The following is a 21,933-nucleotide window of genomic DNA, read 5'->3' as shown; positions in this document are numbered from 1 at the left end:
ACTGTATTGCAAAAATTGAACTTTCTCTCAATCGATTTAATAAATTGAATTTTATGTTGTCTGTGATAACTATAATATGCCGCGAGACTGTTGTCTCTGGACAGAGGAATAGTTTTTAAATCATTGCTGTACTTTTCACCCTGCATAATTGACATTTCTATTGCTGCAGGGAGAACAAGAGATTCAGCAATAGTATGTTGACTTACAATTTTTTCCTATTAAATATGAAACTTCCAACGATGCTCTTAAAGCTTTACAAGGAACTGCAGTATGTTTATTCATGAAAGATTTCAGACCTTGTACGGCATCGGCTTGTCTTTTGAAAAGGATTCAATATTTTTCATTACATCTGGATGTTTTGTATGTAAGAATCTTTTTAATTTAATAGGTTTCATGCTTTCGTTAGCCAGTTTTTTGTAACATTATGCACACAGGACGTTACTCATCATCAACAACACTATAAGTGAAATTGTACTTCTTAAATTTCTCTTGATATTTTCTATTCTTTTTCATTACTTTTGATTTGGAATATGATTGCTCTCTACCAGAAATCTGTGGTTACACTACACTTGAAATAACATTAGTGTCCAAATTTTCACATGATACATTTCTTATCCTTTCAGCTTCTCTTGTATCTGTAGCAACATTATTGTTGTCACTTCTCACCGTTTTGTTCTGGTTACCCAATTGTTCATGGTAAAATATATAGTTTTTTCTTCTGATAAACAACAATAATATAAAAAGTAACAGAAGAATGAAAAACACATTCAAGTTGACGTGAACGCACCGAATTACGAAGCAGAATAAAGCATGCGTACAGCACTCTTGCTACTGCCACTGCATATTCACACCTCTGGCCTTTAGGCAGTTTGAGAATTTGTGCTGTAGGAAGCACGAATTAAGAGCTAAAGGGTCGTTCAGCAGTTGAGTAACAATACTCAGCAACTGAGAAGAATTAATACATACTGTGAAGTGGCACTAGTCAGCTACATTCTCTGTGTACATATTAATTTGCCAGTGAGAAAATTAAGGCATCTTCCCGACATGGACAATAAGTAAGAACGGCACCTGCAGCACATGTATAACCACCCTAAAAAAATAGTGGCAGTAGGGTTCATTCGTATCTCAGACCTCATTTGAGTAATAAGGTCTCTACACCTACAGTATTGAAAAAGTAATTTTAACAACAGGTTTTTTATCTTTTATGTACACAAAACTAATTTTATTCAAAAATTGCCACGACCCCTCCGGGGGTTGCACCCTACAGTTTGCACCCCATAGGTATAGGGTTACCAGTGGTTTGGTATGGTGGACTATCTAGCCTGTTAATGCCATTTTTGAGGTTTACCTTTGAAATGTAAAGATTGGATCTCGCTATTATACCCATTTTTTTTTTTTTTTTTATATAGTCCTTGCCACTGAAATCCTCGGAAATTAGGTTGCGGCACCTACCAGAGTGCTTAAATAATTACTGGGTGCCTGACCTACCTCCTTGTGGCAAAGTGTGGGTAACAGTGGGTCCCAATAGGGCCCAACAGCTAAATGGCCAGAGAAACAACAGAACATAACACTACACAAGAAACCACTCCCTACACACTGTTTAAATCTTTGGCCTCCACAGAGTTCTGTGTCACACATACTAAGAATAAAACGTGGAGATGGGAAACCCCCTGGGTGCCTTCAGACAACTAACACACTTTAAACTATGATGCCCATCATAACCTCAAAAGTCATCAATCATACTGTATGATAGAAGAGTGGGGGATTGCTGGAGCTTTGCTCTGGAGACTGAAACATGGGTTTCACCACTTCAAGCCTCGATAAGCAGTGGTGGTATTGCACTGATTGGGAGTCATCTACCACCAAATTTGCCTGGTAACACAGAGGGGTAGGCAGCATTCCTCTTTGTGGTGTGGATGCCACATTTTAGCCCCAGCTTAAGTTTGTCACATCTGGGTGGTTACCTCCAGTATACAAGGTGCTGTATTTGAGTACTTGCACACAGAGATATTATACCTGGGATTACTAACAGTCCCACCATTGTGAAGGTGCAAATTATATTTAATATAAACAAATATCAAATATTATGTAGTTTTATTCTCTGACAGGGAATATCAGAATGGACATATGCACAAGTACCACCTTTGAAGCAAAAGGAATCATACAGCAAATAATTCAGCTAAGTGAGATGAGCAGTGATTGAATCAACTGATAACTGGGATTCTGTCAGAAAAAGTATATGGGGTTTGGCAGACTGCAAGTGGAAATGGACATCATTGAGATTAGAACTGAGACCATGTTTATTTGTGAATTGAACAATGAAGTGTTTGGTAGGTTTAGATCTTTTCACAGATAAGTTTGTTGTATTAATTTGAGAATTCACAACGTATTCCGTAGCAAGAAAAGGTGGGAGGGCATATTGTATGAAGTAATGAAATTTTTGGATGTGGCATACATGTGGCAAAAATATACCCAGCTCCTTGGCATAATGTGGCCTCGACAATACCTCCAATTACACACTACTCGGACTCCCTCCAGTCATTATCATTTCTCGGCCTTTTGGCTAAGAGCAAAGTGTAGTCATTATCTGGCAGTGTGATTATACACTAGCTGATCTAGAAGCCTCCCAGAGAGTTACCAATAGGTTCGGTCTGGTGGACTGTCTAGCGGTTGGCCTATGTACGCAGCTTTAAGAGCTGTACCCTCAAAATGTAAGGAAGATTGGATCTCACCAGATTTCCATCATTTCCTCAAAAGACATCAATTATGCTGCATGATGGAAGAGATGGGGGCTTGCTGGAGCTTTGCTCTGGAGACTAAACATAGGTTCCACCACAAGCCTTCACTAAGCAAAGTGGTGGATTGCACCTGTTGATGAAAGTCATATACAAACTAGAATGAGATTGTTTGCATGCAGATGGGCTGGGAAAGCAAATATGATATCAATCTTACCTTAATTGATTGGAAAAAGTGGAGGGGAAACTCACCATAGTGAACAAAAATTTTTAATAAGCTATATGATTATTTTTACTAGCATGTTAGGGAAAATACCAGGAGTAAGAATAAGACTTCATCATTACTCATGAATCAGATATCGCAGGGTTTACAGAACAGGAACTATTGGCATGTAGTAATCACATCACCACATTCCCACCTCCTTAAAAATTAATATCCCTTTTGCTATTATTAGCCATATGGTGCAAGGAAGCCTTATGAGGCTTATGCTGCACCATCCAAAAAAAAATTCCCGAGTTACCCTGAGAGAGAGAGAGAGAGAGAGAGAGAGAGAGAATATCAGAAGTAGAAAGGAATCACCAAGAAAGGGAAGAGTGATGATATCCAGCTTAGGACCCTGATGGTGCCAAGCCCATACTTACCAGATGTGAGCCACTGGGGTTATGCAGTACATTTTGACATAAACACGGTTTCGATGCAAGGTAATATTTCAAAATGGGGGAAGAATGCTGTTACTCAAATACTATTGCTGTCATGAGGAAACTGCCTTCTGCTACCTGTCTAAAAATATTTCACTCCATATCCAATGAGTTACTCCAGTCATTATGGGCACAGAGCATATGATGAACTTTTCTTTTTCCTTATTTATTCCTTCAACTTCCATTTTCTGGAACAAACTCCATATGTATTTCTTCAACATTATAGAAAATCTATAGAAATTCAAGTCTAACGTCAAAAGGTATCTTCTTTCATTTTCTCAACCTTCAGCCCAAGCACGGTACTAAGTACTATATGTTTTAATACCTTTTGTGTTTGGGATTTTCATAAAAAAAAGTCGCCATTAATTATTGTGTTATGCAGTAAATAGTATCAGCAGCAATGATTTTATTTGGTGTACAAGAAATGCAATTGAGTCTACTGGCTTGCTTTATATGCTTATTCAGATAAAGGAAAATAGTGTAGTCTTTGAATGAAATCAAAATAATTCAAGTTCAGTTATTTTGATTTGTGGTAACCCAATCTTTTACTTTTAATCAGTAAACTTACTTTATAGCCAAATGATTTATGTGGAGTGAATTGTATTAGTTTTTATAGTTAATGTAACCAAAGTGATTTTTACAACACAAAGTCTGGAAGCCTATTAATATTATAACAGCAATTAGTTATTGTCTTCGAATTTTGTTTTTCTCTCAGTCAATGACACTGAACACTATAAAAGGTAGTAGTTATTTGGCTTCTAAGAATATTTCCTGTTATTTTTTATTATTATTATTTTTATCTGTCAACAGTACTATAATCACTGTAAAAAGATATCATGTTATTACATAATACTGTATATGTAATCATGTAATGATAGTTATTTTCAAAATTTTGTATATATAATGTCTTGTCTTCCTTCACGGATTAGGCTATCCGCCTGTTTCAATCTCAAAGAGGTCTGCCCATCTTTTCTTCGGTCTTCCTCTTGTCTCTTTTTCCTTTTGCTCTATATGTGTAAGCTAATTTAGGGAATATATTATCTTCCATTCCATCTTTGTCTATATTCTATAATTTTTTCATTAATTGAGTAAATCTTTAATTCCTTTCTAATATTTACATTTGGTATTTTATCTAATTTTGTACATCCTTTAACATATCTTAAAAATGTCATTTCTACAGCTTGTATTCTGTTAATGTCTCTTTGTTTCGGTATTCATGTTTCAGAACCATAAAGAAGTGTTGGTATTGCCATTACTTTGTAAAATTTCAATTGTTTTTTTCCTTGTTTTCTTAGCCAGAATTCTTTTTATTGTTCCACATATATTTTGAAATTTTGTCAATTTCTGGTTCATATCTTCTTCAACATCATATGTTATATCACATCCTAGATATTTAAAATGTTTTACTTGTTCTAATATTTTATTGCCTATAACTATTTTTGTTCTCACCGTATTTTTCCACTTAAAAGCCATTGTTCTAGTTTTCATTGTTGATATTTTAACTTTATATTCTTCTTTTATTTGGTTTAATTTAAATACTGCTCTTTGTGAATTATCTTAACTATCTTGAATAATTACTTGATCATTTGCAACAGTGTATTAATCCTATTCTTTGTATTTAAATATATCCCTGTATTAATTTCCTCTTTCATTTACATGTCATATCCTCGATATATATATATTAAACAATGTTGGTGACAGGCTACATCCCTGCCTAACTCCTTGATTTATTATACTTTCTTCTGTTAATTTATTACCTGTATCTATTACTATTTTTGTTCCTTGATATAAACTCTGTATTATTTTTTTTTAAGATGCTTTGGGTATCCTTTATTAGCATTAGTAGAGGCATATGATGCAAGAAAGCAAGCTTATGCAGCATCAGCCAAAAAAAAAAAAGCGCTCCCATTTTACCCCTCTGTTCGTTCCAAATACCTGTCCAGCTCAGCCTTAAATTTATTTAGGCTATCAACTTCCACAGCCAACTACCCGCTGGCTAAAGGCAAATTTCGGCACATCTATCCTACATCTGTGTTTCCTCAATTTGAATTTATGCCCTCTCAGGTGATTATTCTGAGCAAGAGGAAGAATACCATCAGCATTGAGCATGCTCAAACCATTCAAGGCTTTATATACCTCACTCAGATCACCTTGCAGGTGGCGCCTCAGTAGCCAGGTGGGCAGGAGCAGCAGTGTGTAGCACACGCTTCTTGATCAGACCAGGGTTCGAGCCCGTGACCACCAAATACAGAGGATGCGGAAAGGTCAGGGAATGACCACCGCATATCTCCGGAGCAATATGGCCTTAGTTGCTAATGCTCCTAAAAACCAAATAACAACAACCTTGCAGGTGCCTAGTCTCCAGACACTAATTTGCAATACTTAAGCCTTTCTTCATAAGAGCAACCCTTTATTCCATTCACTAATCTTATTGCCCTTCTCTGTACTCGTTCCAACATTTCTATATCCTTCTTAAAATGAGGCCTCCAGACCTGTATACAGTACTCAAGGTGTGGCCTGACCATTGCCTTATACAAGGGGATAATCACCTCCTTATCCCCGCTAGAAAAATTCCTGTATATCATTGACAAGACGCCATGAACTACTCTTGCAGACCATCTGCACTGCTCAGAAAATTTCATATCTGCCTGCACAATTACCCCCAGGTCCTTTTTGTTCTCTACCACTGTCAGTGTAGTATCTTAGTCTTAGTCCACACAATCACATAATCTTAGTCCACAATGAGCAGTATCCATTGATTACCACTCTGTCTTCTCCCACTCAACCATCCCTTTATCCATAGCAGTAATTTGCCTCCAATGCCACACTGCTCCAATTTTATTACTCAGTATGTCCTCAGCCCATCTGCTCAACTTTTCTAGATCCTGTTGCAGCAGCGTACTGTCATTAGTGTCCTTAACAACCCTACTGATCTTTGTATCATCTGCAAACTTGGACATTAAGCTTGATATACCATCATCAATATCATTTAAAGATACAGAAAACAACAATGGACCCAACACTGAACCCTGAGGGACTCCACTAATAACATTAGTCCACAATGAGCAGTATCCATTGATTACCACTCTGTCTTCTCCCACTCAACCATCCCTTTATCCATAGCAGTAATTTGCCTCCAATGCCACACTGCTCCAATTTTATTACTCAGTATGTCCTATAGTTTTCGTCTGTTTACTCGATCAAATGCTGCTTTTTCATAATCTATAAATGCTAAATGTGTTTCTAAATTAAACTTCGTTTTTCTGTTATTTGTTTTAATACGAATATATTATCTGTACATGATCTTCCTTTTCTGAATCCTGCCTGTTCTTCTATTAATATTTCATCAGAGATAATTTTAATTTATTATTTATTATTTTGCTATACATTTTGTATACTGTATTTAATATGCTAATCCCTCTATAATTCTTTGTATCATTTCTATTTCCTTTTTTAAATATTGAAGTAATTTTCGCTATCTTCCATTCCTCTGGTATTTTATATTGTTCCCAACATTTATTAAATAATTTTAATAAATTATTGGAATGACATTATAAATTGTATATATAATGTCATTCCAATTTTAGCAGAGTTATTTCATTGCCACAGTAGCCATTTTCCTTGAACCAGTAAGCTTACATTCATGCCCAAATAAGTTCCTGGTTAAATCAGTGGTATTCAGCTGGTTATGTGCATACCCATTGGAGTATGCAATTTCCTTTCAGACAATATGCTGGTATAACTACTTAGCTTTATTGAAGAATTAAATTTTTAATAACTGTGGTATTATTTGTGGTACTCGTGTATTTGGGTTAATTCATCAGTTTGTTTTGGTATGATAAATGGGTATTATTTCAGATGTATTTTTGAGAAAGGAAACAAATGTAACAAGGGTACCAATATTCTTAGTGAAAGTGAAGAAAAAAAATTGAAGGGTTCAATTCTGTTTGATTAGATAATGCCCATATGAATAGCTTTCACACAAAGAAATCACTTGAAGTTTTATATACAAATTAACTATTTGATAGTTAGCATTGCTTCTAAAAATGTTTCAAGGTGAGATAATTAGCATATTAAAAATATGAAAATTTCTTTTATATTGCACATATTATTAACCCAAGAAAAAAAATAATGGTAAATCATTCTACATAGCTGCCATGAGTATTTCAAATTTGGATCAAAACCATCCCCTGTTTACTTATGTTATTACTTTTTTTAAAATAACTATTTCTGCAATGAATACATTTTTTGATTTTTATATATTATTGCTGACTCAAAGTGGTAAAATCTCTTAGATATTGTATTGTGATAAAAAAAAAAAAAAAAAAATGGCTACTGATGTTATGCATGAAATATTTTATTTATAGACTGTGTATAATTGGGTACTAAAAACAAAAATTCAAGAAATATTTTGAAATAGCTACACTATTTAAGTGTTTAAATTTTAGAATAGAAAACTAGTACACTCCTGTTACAAAAGTTGCACTCCCCTTTCTGTGAATGGGTTAATATTTAAATTCATTAATGTATTTCAACTATGCCAACACATTGGAATGTGTTATGATGATTAATTAATTAGATTAAAATAACTTTAATTTATACAGTCGAAGCTCTTTATAGTGACCCTCTTTTTAGCATTCCGCACATAACGTCCTATGTATTTGGTCCTAGCCAATTTCTCATTAAGCCAATTGTTCATTATTTTATGAACGTAACACCCTTCCAATATAATGACAGTCTTCCCATTCCCCTGGGGGATCATTATATAGAGCTTTGACTGTACTAAGAATAATTGGTTAGTGTACAGAATCATTATTCCAATCGATTACAGTATTCTAACTTGAATACGGTATTCCAAGTGCAGTGATTTATATTAATAGTCACTTGTGAGCCAATTGTAGCAAATAATTCTTGCATTTTTCATTTGGATTTTAGTGTAGTATTTGATGTACTCTTAAATGAGAGTTTATCATGTGAACTGGAACTTTTTTGGACTGGTAAGATCTTTAGATGGTTGACAAGGTGGTTGCAGGGCAGGGCAGGACAGAACAGGAGACAGGTGGTTGGTTGCTGTTCAGATTGAGCTAGGACTAGAAGTGAGACTCCTCAAGAATGAGTACTAAACCACTGTGATTTTCTTGAATGACATCAGTGAAGGGATTCAGGGTGTAATGTCAAGATTGGGATAGTATTTAATGAACAGCATTTCTTCAGGATAACTTGGATGGTCTTCAACGATGGTGAGAAACGTGGCAGTTATGTTTTATTACAGCAGAGTGCAAGGTTTTAGATTCAAGAAATAGTAACCCAAAATAACATTACACTTGGAGGTTGAATTAAAATGGTGGAATAAGAAAAGGATTTAGGGGTTATGACACGGGCAGATAATAAGTTCTCCATGCAGTGTAGACAGATGGCAAGGAGCATCCATGGTGTTGATTTATGAACAATAGGTAGGCAGATCATAAGGGATTATGACCTTCCTCATATAGCAGAATCTCTCTATTTGTAAGACTGCACTTGGAATACTGTATTCAGGTATGGAGCTTGCACCTAAAAAAAAAAAAAAAAAAAGTTTCTCAAAAGGGTTTGAAAACTGCCATGTGCCTGATGATATTCTCAAAAGGTGACTATATGAGGAAAGGCTTTAAACATGTGGGCTGTAGACTTTGCTAACTAGTTTATCTTAGATGGGATCTAATCCAGTCTATAATGCTCTGGAATGAAAGGTTTTGTGGTTGTTAATGATACAGAAGAGGCATAAATTTAGTTATGGGAAAAGAGATATAGACTGGATTATAGAAAGTTTTTTTCTTTTTAGCCAGCTAGTTTTTAATTACTGGAATAAGTTACCTGCACAGGTAGCCAAGGTCAACACCAACAGCTAGATCACTATCTGCATCAGGAGCAAAACAGTTTTTCCTTTTTTTCCTTTTTTTTTTTGCTGGTGCAGCTAAAGCCAGGTCTTACTTACACCATATGGATAATATGTATTAATATATATAAGACATATATATTATACATGTCAGTCCGCCAGTTATCATGCAATTATCTATAACAGATGGAACTCATTGAAAAATGGAGACCATATAGATATGGTCAATTTGAGCTGCTAAAGAATTATGGTTCATTGAGAGTAATTATCCCAAATGTGTGAAATTTGCTTGATCTCAAGTTATTTCAGTTTTGAAATAACTCAATTTGAAATAACTTGATCTCATTTTTTTAAGCTAAGCCCTGTTTCATGATCTCAGTTGCTTGAAACTCGTGTAGCATGTGCATGATAATTGCAGCTAATATATAATTACATTAGACATATAGTTTTCTTTGCTGATGGTATTGATGTGATCTGCAGTTGATAATCTCTATCAATGATCCAGTAGATAATCTATTTTGCAGATAAACTATTATTATGACTAATAGATAATCTATTATGTAGAAAATCTGATATTGCAAATCTGGAATACAGATTATCATCTCTCTCTCTCTCTCTGCAAATTTTAAAAATCACTGAAGCTATGTTTGTTGCCATATTGTACTGAGCTGTCACTATTTCAGTACCAAATATTGATATGGTAAAGTTGTATATTTTGTGTATCCTGGCTTTTCTAATTCAGATATCTACAAAACTAATTCATGGATTGAAGGAGCCTTTCAGTTTAAGCAAAACATTAGTCTTCTACCAAAGTATTAAAACATTTTCAGATAGCATACACCGAATCCAGCTTATTATGCAGACAGGGTTTTCCCATTTTTATGCACTTTAAAACAAAAAGCCATCTGTATTAAGTTCTGGATTTTGTTTTGATGGGCATGGCTTTCTAATAAACTATAAACATGAAACCTTAGCCTAAAAAATTTTCAACATAACAGTATTTCTTTGTTCAAGCTTTTCACATTCTCTTGTGAAAAATTCAAAATAACAAGGTTTTACATTGGCATAACATACTTAGAACTTCTCGTATTTTAGTTGAACCCATCCTCCTTAATTCATTCATATGCTCACATTGATAAATGACATCTTCTGCCAAAAACTTTATTTAAATTTTTAGCATGATTTCTCCTACCAGACTTCCATTACCTTTGTTAATGAACCAAAAGGCCAAAATGCACATTCTCTTTTGGGAATGTGCTTTAACTTAAAAATTATTAAACTTCAGGCTTTAAACCTGTTTCTTTTTATTATTTTAATTTGCTTTTAATCATATCTTCAAGTTCAATAGTATGGTTTGAAAAAGAAAAAAAAAAGTAAGTATTGTGAAAGAATAAGGTTTTCACCATATTTAGTAATTAATTCACCGAAATGGTGCCATCTTGGTTGGGGTGGTAAGATTGAATATCAGTATATTTCTCCTTCTGCGGAAGTTCTACTTAGTGATGGTGTAATCGAGGGTCACAATTGAAATAATCAATTATCACCAATAATTGAAATAATTGATTACATGCAGAATAGTTGAAATGAAATCAACAAGAAAATTGGAGAAACAAAACATGACGGGAGGGATTCAAGCCATTGTCAAAACTAAAGTGCTATTACCACTTATGAATAGTTCCATGCTCCTTTCTCACTGTATGTATAAATAAAGAGATAAGACAGAGAGAGGAGAAAGATGGAAAAGAAATAGAGGAAAAGAGATAAAGATAAGAGGAAAGAGAGAAAGAAGGATAGGAAGAAAAAATTGTATAATGCATATAAATTTAATCAACAAGGGATGTTACTGTACAACTCACTGCCCCAGTATTTTCATCAGGCATCAACCACTGGAATTGCAAGAAATACAGCAACATCATGTCTCTATTTCTGATGTAAAATCCATGGCAATAAGGGTAAAAAATTAATTGAAAGAATAGAAACCAAAATAATGGCAAAAAGGAGGAAAAAATAACATATACAGTTTATATGACATGTACTTTGGCAGTTGACACAATAGAGACACATATAGATCTGAAATTTTAATAATAATAAAACTTGCATAGTTGTAAAGGCATCAAAAATTTATAGATTTATATATCTTTCATGCATTTAATACTATGTATGGTTTTTTTTTTTTTTTTTATTAACTTTCAGATCTATATTTCTCTATTGTTTAACAAATCTGGTTATTTAGGGAATAATTTTGACATTGTATATTTAGATTTCAGCAAATTATTTGACTCAGTCCCACACGAGCAGTTACTTTAAAAGCTAGAACAGGATGGAATCACTGGGAAAATTCTTAGATGGATAGCAGGATGGCTTCAGGGCAGAAGACAGAGGGTTGTGATGAATGGTTATTCTTCAGATTGGGTTACTGTAAGAAATGGGGTTCCCAAGGGTTAGTGTTAGGATCACTGTTGTTTTTGATTTTCTTAAATGACACCAATGAAGGGATAGAGGGCGTGATGTCTAAATTTGCAGGTGATGTAAAGATCAGTAGAATAGTTAATGATCACCGCAAAGCACAGCTTCTTTAAGAGTGACCTAGATAGACTTCAGGGATGGTCAGAAAAGTGGCACCTATGCTTTAATTTCAGCAAAATGCAAGGTCTTACACCTGGGGAAGAGTAACCCCAAAATAACTTATACACTTGGAGTTGAACTAAAGTCAATAGTGGAAGAAAGAGACTTGGGAGTTATGATACAGTCAGACATGAAGTGCTCTGAACTTTGTAGACAGGTTGCAAGGAAGGATCATGATGTCCTATTGATTATTTATTGAACATTTTCTAGTAGAGATAAGGACATCATAATCCCATTATAAGGCTATTGTTAGACCACACTAGGCACACTGTGTTCAAGTGTGGAGACTGCACCTAAAAAAAGACAGCTTCTTGAAAGGGTCCAAAGACGGGTAACTCGCCTGGTGAGATTGGCAAAAGGGTGTCTGTATGAGGAAAGACTTCGAATATGTGGGTTGCACAGCTTGGAGACTAAGTACATTAGAGGAGACTATCGAGGTGTTTAAGGCTCTGAGAGGCAAAAGTAAAATGAATGAGGATGAAATTTTCATGGTTATAGATGATTCTAGAACTAGGGGCCATAAATTCAAGTTTTGGTGGGAGATGTTTAGACTGGATTGCAGGAAATTTTATTTTAGCCAGTGAGTTATAAATTACTGGAATATGTAGGTTAGTGCAAATGCATAATTTTAACAGCTATCTACCAAAGTAGTTTAATTAATTTAATTAATTAAATTGCATCGTTTTGGTTATATCTCATATTGTTGTGACTGCCTTCACGAGTTGCCATGGTATTGTACTACCTCGAATAAATAACACTTCACCAGTGGAGAAGACTATTGTTATTTATTCTCAGCAGATACCACCACCCAGACGGCACTGTTTCAAAGCTTGTTGGCTTCTCTTGGGTGGGTGGGCAGGTACTCTGGTGTTGCAATAGTGACAACCCAGTTATGAAGTATAATTTCACAATATCAGAGATGCCTGATGTTATTTATTCGAGGTAGTACAATACCTTGGCAACTCATTGTGAAGGCAGTCACAATATGAGATATAACCAAAACGATGCCAATTAATTAATTAATTTAACTACTTTGGTAGATAGCTATGTTAAAATGATGCCTTTGCACTAACCTACATATTAGTCATTCTACCTCGTAGCATGAGGCCTTTGCCCTTAATACTTTATAGTCTATATCACTACGCACCATCAGGCATCTCTCATATTGTGAAGTTATACTTCATAACTGGGTTGTCGCTATTGCAACACCAGGGTACCTGCCCACCCACCGAAGAGAAGCCAACAAGCCTTGAAACTGTGCCGTCTGGGTCGTGGTATCCGCTGAGAATAAATAACAGTAGTCTTCTCCACTGGTGAAGTGTTATTTATTTGAGGTAGTACAATACCATGGCAACTCGTTGTGAAGGCAGTCACAACAATTTGAGATATAACCAAAACGATGCCAATTTAATTAATTAAATTAATTAAACTACTTTGGTAGATAGCTATGCTAAAATGATGCATTTGCACTAACCTACATATTAGTCATTCTACCTTGTAGCATGAGGCCTTTGCCCTTAAATACTTTATAATCTAAATTACTGGAATAAATTGCCTACATGGCTACGTGACTGATCAAGGATGACCGCTGCATCACAACACATGAATTGTGCGGCACCTCCGTAGCCAGGTGGGCAGGAGCAGCAGTGCGTAGCACACGCTTCTTGATTAGATTGGGGTTCGAGCCCATGACCACCAAATATGGAGGATGCGGAAAGGTCAGGGAATGACCGCTGCATATCCCCTGAGCAATATGGCCTTAGTTGCTAATGCTCCTAAAAACCAAATAACGAATAACATGAATTGTGCGATGCAGTAGGTATAGGGAAACCTGCTCTGATAGCCATCATAATGGAACTAGGCTACAGTAAGGTTTGTGTCTGGTTGGTCCCAAAAATGCTGACACATGAGCACAAAGAAGCTTGGAAAGTCATTTGTAAGGAACTTCTCTAGCACTACAACAGTGAAGGAGAGTTTTTTTTTTTTTTTTTTTTCCCTTTCATGCATAGTTACAGGTGATGAAATCAGAGTCCACCATTATGATGACCAGCGGGTAGTTGGTTGGTGGAACAGACTTCCATCCCTTGTTGTGGAAGTTGATAGCCTAAATAAATTTAAGGCTCAGCTGGACAGGTATTTCGAATGGAGGGTTGAAGTGGAAGGGGTTTTTTTTTTTTTTTTTTGACTGATGCTGCATAAGCTTGCTTTCTTGCATCATATGCCTCTACTAATGCTAATGATCCTGAAATGAAGACACAGTCGATGGAGTAACACCATCAAAATTCACTGTGCAAGAAGTTCAAAAAACAGCCTTCTTGGTAAAGTCATGGCTACTGTGTTTGTTTTGGAACAAAGATGAGGTCTTGCTTGTGGACTTCTTGGAGCGTGGCACCAGAATCAACTCAGATCGATATGTAGAAACATTAAAAAAGTTTGAAAGCCCATATCCGTAGAGTTTGTCCAGACAAAAACCTTAGGTTCTTCTCCATGACAATGCACAACAACACACCAGTCTGTGCACAATGGAGGCCATTGCAAAACTGGGGTGCACTGTTCTCCTTCACCTCCCTTATAGCCTGTATCTTGCACCTTCCAATTGTCACCTCTTCAACCTGTACTCTGTAAAACCCATTTTGTGGATGACTACTAGCTCAAGCACAGTGTTCGCGAAGCCCTCTGGAGAAAGAGTAAGGACTTTTGCAGGATTGAAATACAGCATCTGACTCAGAGATGGTGGAAATGCATAGAAAATGGTGATTTGTGAAAAAATAACAGAGTGCTTATTAATGATTGAAGTTTAATTGATGTTTGGTTTGGTTTTATTTTTTTATGATGCATGGGATGACTAAGGTTATGGATGTGCCAAGTCCAGTTAATTGATGTAAAAGGCATAGTTGCAGGAATTAAATTTTCTGAGTTAAAAAAATAGGGGGCATTACTTTCGTACCCCTCCTCATAGAATGTATATATGTACTATATTTGTTAAGGAGTAGTCTTGTCTAACTATGCTCTATCTATGCTCTAATTGCAGTGTAATTGCATGCCTGTCCACATGGTCCTGCATTACTTCTATAACCAGTGATTCCATTATTTTCCCTGGAACAGACATGCTAACAGGTCTGTCATTACATTGCCTTTTGATCCCCTTTATGAATTGGAACCTCCCCTTAATCCAAGGATGCTCTCATAATTACAGGAGAGACTGCTTCTACAGGGATGGGATACACTTAAATAGAAAGGGTGCAAGAATATTTGCTGATGCTATCGAGGCAGTGTTAGGTGGGTCGGAAAACTGCTAGATTGGGGGGGGGGGACTAATAGATTAACAGTAGCCACTGGCAGAGGTGAAAGTGATTCTTGCACTGCTTCTATTGGAATGAACAGCAGCCTGGAAAACAAGATACAGGGTATTTCAGAGACTGCTGGGAGTCATTGCGGTACAAGTAAACATATGGGTTGTGTTAGGGTAGCTAAGAATAGGAACAGGTGCAGGTATACTTGCATGTACACCAATCCTAGGAGTTGGGTAAATAAATTTGATGAATTTGAGGTATTGCTCAGAACATCAAAGGCAGATATTGTTGGGATATCAGAGACATGGTGTCACACAGATATAAGGAATGCAGAACTGGAATTTGGGGAGTATAATGTGTACAGGAAGGATAGACAAGATAGGAAGGGAGGAGGGGTTATACTATTAGTTAAGAAACACATAAAATCCAAGGAAGTGAACCCGTCGACATCGCTGGACAGTGCAGTGTCGAGTCAGTTTGGTGTGACATAAGCATTGGGAGATCAAAATTGAGAGGAGGAGTGCGTTATAGGCCTAATGACTCTGATGAGTATAATAAGGAACTGTACAGGGAAATAGAGTGGGCCAGTAAATCGGAGAGTCTTATAATGGGGGATTTTAATTTCCCAGATATTGACTGGAATTTGTGGGTTGATCACTCACACACTAGCAAGGCTTTTGTGGATCTATTGGATGATTGTTTTCTACATCAGCATGTTCGGGAGGCAACTAGAGGGAGTAATATTCTTGATCTGATTATCAGTAGTGATTCTTCATGCATTAAGAATCTGCAGATAAAGGAACCATTAAAGTTTGATAGCCTAAATAAATTTAAGGCTGAGCTGGACAGGTACTTGGAACAAACGGAGGGATGAAATGGGAGCGTGTTTTTTCTTTCTTTCTTTCTTTCTTTCTTTTTTTTTTTTTTTTGGCTGATGCTGCATAAGCTTGCTTTCTTGCATCATATGGCTAAGGATTTGCTTACCTCCTTTGCTGCCTCCCTTAATATAACTGGATAGATTCCATCCATTCCAGGGCCTTTTTTATATCCATCTTCAACAGTTTCTCCTCCACTTTCCTTTCAGTTATCACAATCATTTAGTTCCTTGTTAGTTTGATAAACTTCTGGCATCCTCTTACCTAAAGAATTATTCATGTGTGAATGTAGATGCAAAATACCTATTCAATTTCTTTGCAACCTGGGCAGGGTCATCAACAGCTAACCCATAGACATCATGGCCAGATGTGATTCAACCCTTTCTACTGTTAATATAAGCATAGAAATCTTTGCTGTTTTGCTTTGCATTCTTTGCCAGAGACTTCTCATAATCTGCCTTAGCTTGTCCAGTCTCTCTTGTGACTTGATTACAATTCATCTATACTATAGGCTTCTGTATCACCTGATAAAGCATCCCATGCATGTTTCTTCTCTGCTATGTGTTTCCATAGTTTGTCTGACATTCATTTAGGTCTAAGCTTTGAACAGTATTTCTTCGTTTGCATGAAAAGCATAGTAGCTTCTTTGATTACTTCTCTGAATACTTGCCATTTAGAATTTGCTGTTGGTAACATCATCTATTGGTCCCATTGCACAGAATTTAAAAATTGTCTGAGAGACCACTGTAGTCACCTTTATAAAAACAAAAGCCTTTACCTTTACCCTTGACAGTAGTTATGTCTTTAATTAAAATCTACTCGTACACTGTGATCAGTGCCGCCCAGTGGGTATTTTACCTGCAGATTCTTAATGCATGAAGAATCACTGCTGATAACCAGATCAAGGGTATTGCTTTTTGTTGTTGGTTGTCAGACATTCTGCTGTAGAAAACAGCCATCCAAGAAATCTACCAAATTTTGCTAGTGTGTGAGTGACAAACCCACAAAAATCCAGTCTGCATCTGGAAAGTTAAAATTTCCCATTATATGACATTCTGCATTCCCCCATTATGAGACATTCAAATCAGACATTCTGATTTGCTGGCCCACTCTTTAGCTATATAGCTGTTTGGTATACTCATCACAGTCATTAGGCATTAAACTGACTCAACATTGCACTCGTCACCTGTGTCAACTAGATGCTCTGCCTTAGATTTAATATGCTTCTTAACTAAGAGCATAACCCCTCCACCTCCTCTGTCGTTCCTGTATATATTGTACTTCCCATATTCAAATTGATCATCTCTTATGTCAGAGTGACACCATGTTTTTCAACTGTTCGTACAGTGTCTGTATTGATGATGACTTAATCATTACTTCAAATTCATCATGCTTTCCATCATGATTATGCCCATCACTAGTTCTATTTGAGGTGCATGGGTAGGGAAACTAATGAAGGGATTTGTAATATGCGATAATATATATATAATGATGCCTTTTATGCAAGCTGTTTGTATTATTTCTATAACTGCTTACAAAATGATGCCATGTGTTATATAATAGCACATATACAATAAGTTGAAAATTTCCTAGCTTGAAACTTTATGCTCTAAATTTATTATGGAATATAATAGTTACATAAAAATTAATATACAGTATTATAGTTATTGCTTTATTTTTGGTACCATGTGCAATTTCTATTGGCTGTGCCTTTCTTTATATATGCTTTTATCACATATCCTTTTGTTGTGTGACTAAACTAGCTTTTGTTTCTTTGTAGATCTCATCACAAGTAGCTTTTTTTTCATCTACTTAGCATTGATTTTTATGGCAGACACAAAAGAACAGCTGGATTATTGATGAATTCACAAACATTGCCAGTAGTTTTGCTTGTATGGAATCACTCAACCCCAATGCTACCAGCTTTTGTTTTTTGGGTGTGTAATCAGTGGTTATCAGCTTGAAATAAAAAAAAGAAAACTAGTATCTTTTGTGGTAAAAAGACTTTGAGGTCAGTCTATACATTTTCAAGATTTCTCTTAGTAGAATATTCATAAGATTACAGGATGAAATAAATTTTGTGAGTGCATGCATGTATATTAGTATTCATACACCCATCATATGACATCTGTCCAGTGAATAATACGTTACACTGGCACCCTAAATGCACGATGTGATACAGAGCAACAGCCAGCAAGTTCTCTAAGGGACACCATTAACAGAGACATTTGTGGGCATCATTAACAGAGACATTTAAACCTTTAATCCATTATCAGTTCTATCAGATATATATTTGAAAAAAAAAAAAAAAAAAAAAAGCTCTGGCATCTGTTCAGCTTTTGAATACATAAAATTTTTACCTAGAGCCAATAATATAATGCTGAAATTACATATCCATGATTGTAATGGTTAGTTTTAAATAACCACTGAATGTCTTTGAGGATAGTCAAATGATGGCAAAACACAGCACACTTGTTACCTGCTCAGTGCTCTTAACTGGTCCTGTGAAAACACAGCTGAGTGAATCTGTGCTGATTAGGGTTGCTTTTTCCATTAGAAATAATGTAAATTACTATAGCTTTTTTGCCCTGCCTACCATTTATGGCTGTTTTAAGTCATAATGTTCCACCATAATAATATTAAACATTACAGAAACATTTTTAACCTTTAATCTATTAGCAGTTCTATAAAATTTTGTAATATGTAGAAGAGATGGGACTACCAGATATATTTATAAAAATGCACCGGCATCTATTCAGTTTTTGAATACATTCGATTTTTTACCGTGGGCCAATAATGTAATGCTGAAATTGCATATTCATGTTTGTAATGCTTAGTTTTAAATAATCGTTCATAAAGTTATGTGCTGGTGCATTTTGGTTAACACTCAATATAAAAAAAAGGTAAGAAGCTTTAAAATGACATTTATAATTGTATTCTTTGTTGTGGTGCTATATTGACTAATGAGAACAAATATCTTTCATTTCCAAATATCTCTACACATTTGTAGCTGTTTAGAGAGATCTGGAGCTCATGACAACACAACCTGTGTTTCTTAAAACCAATAGTGAACCAATTCATAGAACTTTTCAAATTTAACCTCATTTCCCACTGAAATTGAAAAAACTCATCTTTTTTAAAGAGGCAAACAAGCAAGCAGATGGAGAGCTAACCTGAAATGAGATGAATGTTTTTAAAATCCTTTTTTCCAAAGAGTAAGCACTAAAGCTTCATGGGATTTTTAAACTGTGGGGCATACCCTATTTATTAAAAAAAAAAAAAAAAAATCATCCCCTGTTGCCTAATAGTTTAGGAAAAGAAACAAATTAGGAAAGCAAAAAAAAAAAAAAAAAATATGGAGAAAATATTCAAGTTTTCCACCTGGAAGTCTTGGTGCATGATTAATCAGATTCCTGAGTTTATATCCTGGACCTCAGCTAAGAGGATGGGTAGTAGTTTCATTTTCAAGTGAAATTTTTTTTGCAAAAAAAAATTTCAGATACATTTTGTTTATCTTACTACCATTTTTCTTAGTTAAAATGGTTTGCTGCAGCTATCAAAGCAACTCATTGAGTTTTTTCTCATGCAGTTGGCAGCCTTGATCTCAGAAAACATTGTGATAGTACAGCATTAAAATGGCAACAGTGCTGGAGAAAGCAGTGTGCAGGTGGTGGCTGTGGGATACCAAATCTCTAGTGACTGTAAAGAGATGTTTTCAATGGGAATTCCAGAAAGATCCACTTGTGGAACAATTGAGCCTGGAGGTTGAAACAGTTTCAAGAAACTGGCAGTGTACTGCACCAAAAAGGAGGTTTAGTGTATCTGCAGAGGAATTCAGGAAGTGTGTACCTGCAGAGGAATTCAGGAAGTGTGTACCTGAAGTCCTACAAAGTCTATCCACTGGACAAACCTGCAGCTGTTAATATCATGAGAAACATTGCACAGCATTGTTTGCAAGAGATTGAACCCCTATGCTTTAAAGTGCAATAATCTAAGACAAAGGTTCCCAAACTTTCTCGGTTCATGGTGCCCTTAGTGTCTCATTAATTTTTTCACGGCATCCCCTAGGCCAAAAGGAATACCTAACAGTTCCATTTATTAAGTTTTTACACCAATGAGCCAAAACATTATAACCACCTACCTAATATGATGTTGGTCCTCCACATGCAGCCAAAACAGCTTGTACCCAGCAAGGCATGGATGCTACAAGATTTCTAAATGTGTCTTGTGGTATTTGGTACCAACAAGTAACCAGCAGATCCTTTAACTCCTATAAGGTTCGTGGTTGAGATCAGAGTTGCTGTTCCAACACAAACCATAGATGCTCAATAGGATTGATGTCTAAGTAATTTGGAAGAAGCCAGGGAAGTCTTCCTCGTGTTCTGTGAACCAGTCTCGAACAATCTGGACATTGTGGCATGGAGCATTATCCTGCTGAAAGATGGCACTGCCAAAGGGGAAGACTATTGCCATGAATGGGTGTACCTGGTCAGCAATGATGTTTAGGTAGGTAGTAGATGTCAGAGTGCCCGGCACATGGATGACTGGATTCAGGGTATCCCAGCAGAACATTGCCCAAAGCATGACACCGCCACCGCCGCTTGTTTTTTTTTTTTTTTTTTTTTTTCACGGTGCATCCATATGCCATCACTTCCCCAGGTAAACGACGCACACGTACCTGGCCGTCACATGGTGCAACAGGAAACGTGCAGGAAGATATGCAGCCATAAGTGTTCTGTCAGCAAGATGGGACACTAGCACACTGGAGCTTGCATGTATGCAGTTTTCTCACTAAAAATTTTTCCTAATCGATGGATTAGCTGGAATGATCCCATTCCATGGCCTCCTCTTTCCCTGAATTTCTTTGTAGGGACTATGAAAGAACATGGTGTATGTTAAAAGTCACAGAGTTAAAAGACCAGATTAAACAGGCAGTGACTTCCATTTCTCAAGAGATCCTTTAAAACACTTAGAATAAAATCAGTTACCATCTTGAAATTCTATCTTAAACTACCCATGTGGAGGTTTACTGAAGTGTGGTTGTGTGATAAAAAAAATTCTTTAAGTTGCTTTTCTTAAGTGCAGCAAACCATTTTACAATGCTTATTATAATAAAATTTTAATTGAGCTTCATGATGAGGTCTTCATAATATTGACACTTTGCATATGATACAATAAGAGTTTGGACTGTTTCTCATTTTTGCCACTGATTGCTTTTCAGTGCTGCAATCAAATGCATGATTTTCTTGGCAGTATAAGAGGAGAAAGAGATAAAAGTTAGTTTTAAATGTTCAGGAATCAGTGTTAGTTTTCTGCTTTTATGTTCTCTTTTGTTCTCTCTTACAAAAGAGTGTTCTCTTTTGTAAATTGGAAAGTATAATCTTAAAGCCTTCTTCAGTGAAGTCATGTAGTCCTTCCCTAACAACTTCCTCATTTAAAAAGTTAATAAGAAGAGCTTTTAATATCTCCAACAGATCATAACACCGAACTTATGAAAAAAGGATTAAACATAAAGTTCTTAGGTGTCTTTTCTGCAGCATTCCAGAATTGGAAGAAATCAAAGTAAGGTTTTGTATCAGTAAAGATTTCTCACTTTGTGAGATTTTGTGCTTTTTGTGCTTTTAAAGACAGTTAAATAATGAGTTGATGAAACTATTTGAAAAATTAAAAAAAAAAAAATTCAGAGAAAATAGAAGCATGTGTGTTTAATAATAAATATTTTTTTATATGTAAGAATAGTATGCAGAAGTGTTCATTGTGTAGGATGCCAACCTATAAGTGGTGAGAGGAAAGTGGAATTATAAGAAAGGAAAATATTGAAAGGTGAAAGA

The 21,933-nt window shown here is 35.8% G+C and overlaps 1 protein-coding gene across 2 annotated transcripts in view; it reads left to right on the top strand.

The window, feature by feature from the left end:
* The window catches only part of LOC150082526 (uncharacterized), an 88,522-nt gene that overhangs the window by 7,990 nt on the left and 58,599 nt on the right, over positions 1 to 21,933 (top strand). For both annotated transcript variants that reach the window (XM_090378665.1, XM_090378664.1), the window contains exon 2: positions 17,883 to 18,113. The gene's annotated coding sequence lies outside the window, so the exon portion shown is untranslated. The remainder of the gene's footprint in view (positions 1 to 17,882; positions 18,114 to 21,933) is intronic.

This window comes from Mastigoproctus giganteus, chromosome 7 (genome assembly GCF_048544385.1).
Source record: "Mastigoproctus giganteus isolate SK-2022 chromosome 7, ASM4854438v1, whole genome shotgun sequence".
NCBI lineage: Eukaryota > Metazoa > Arthropoda > Arachnida > Uropygi > Thelyphonidae > Mastigoproctus > Mastigoproctus giganteus.
The sequence above is the reverse complement of the archived record's forward strand: the minus strand, read 5'-3'. Positions and strand labels throughout refer to the sequence as shown.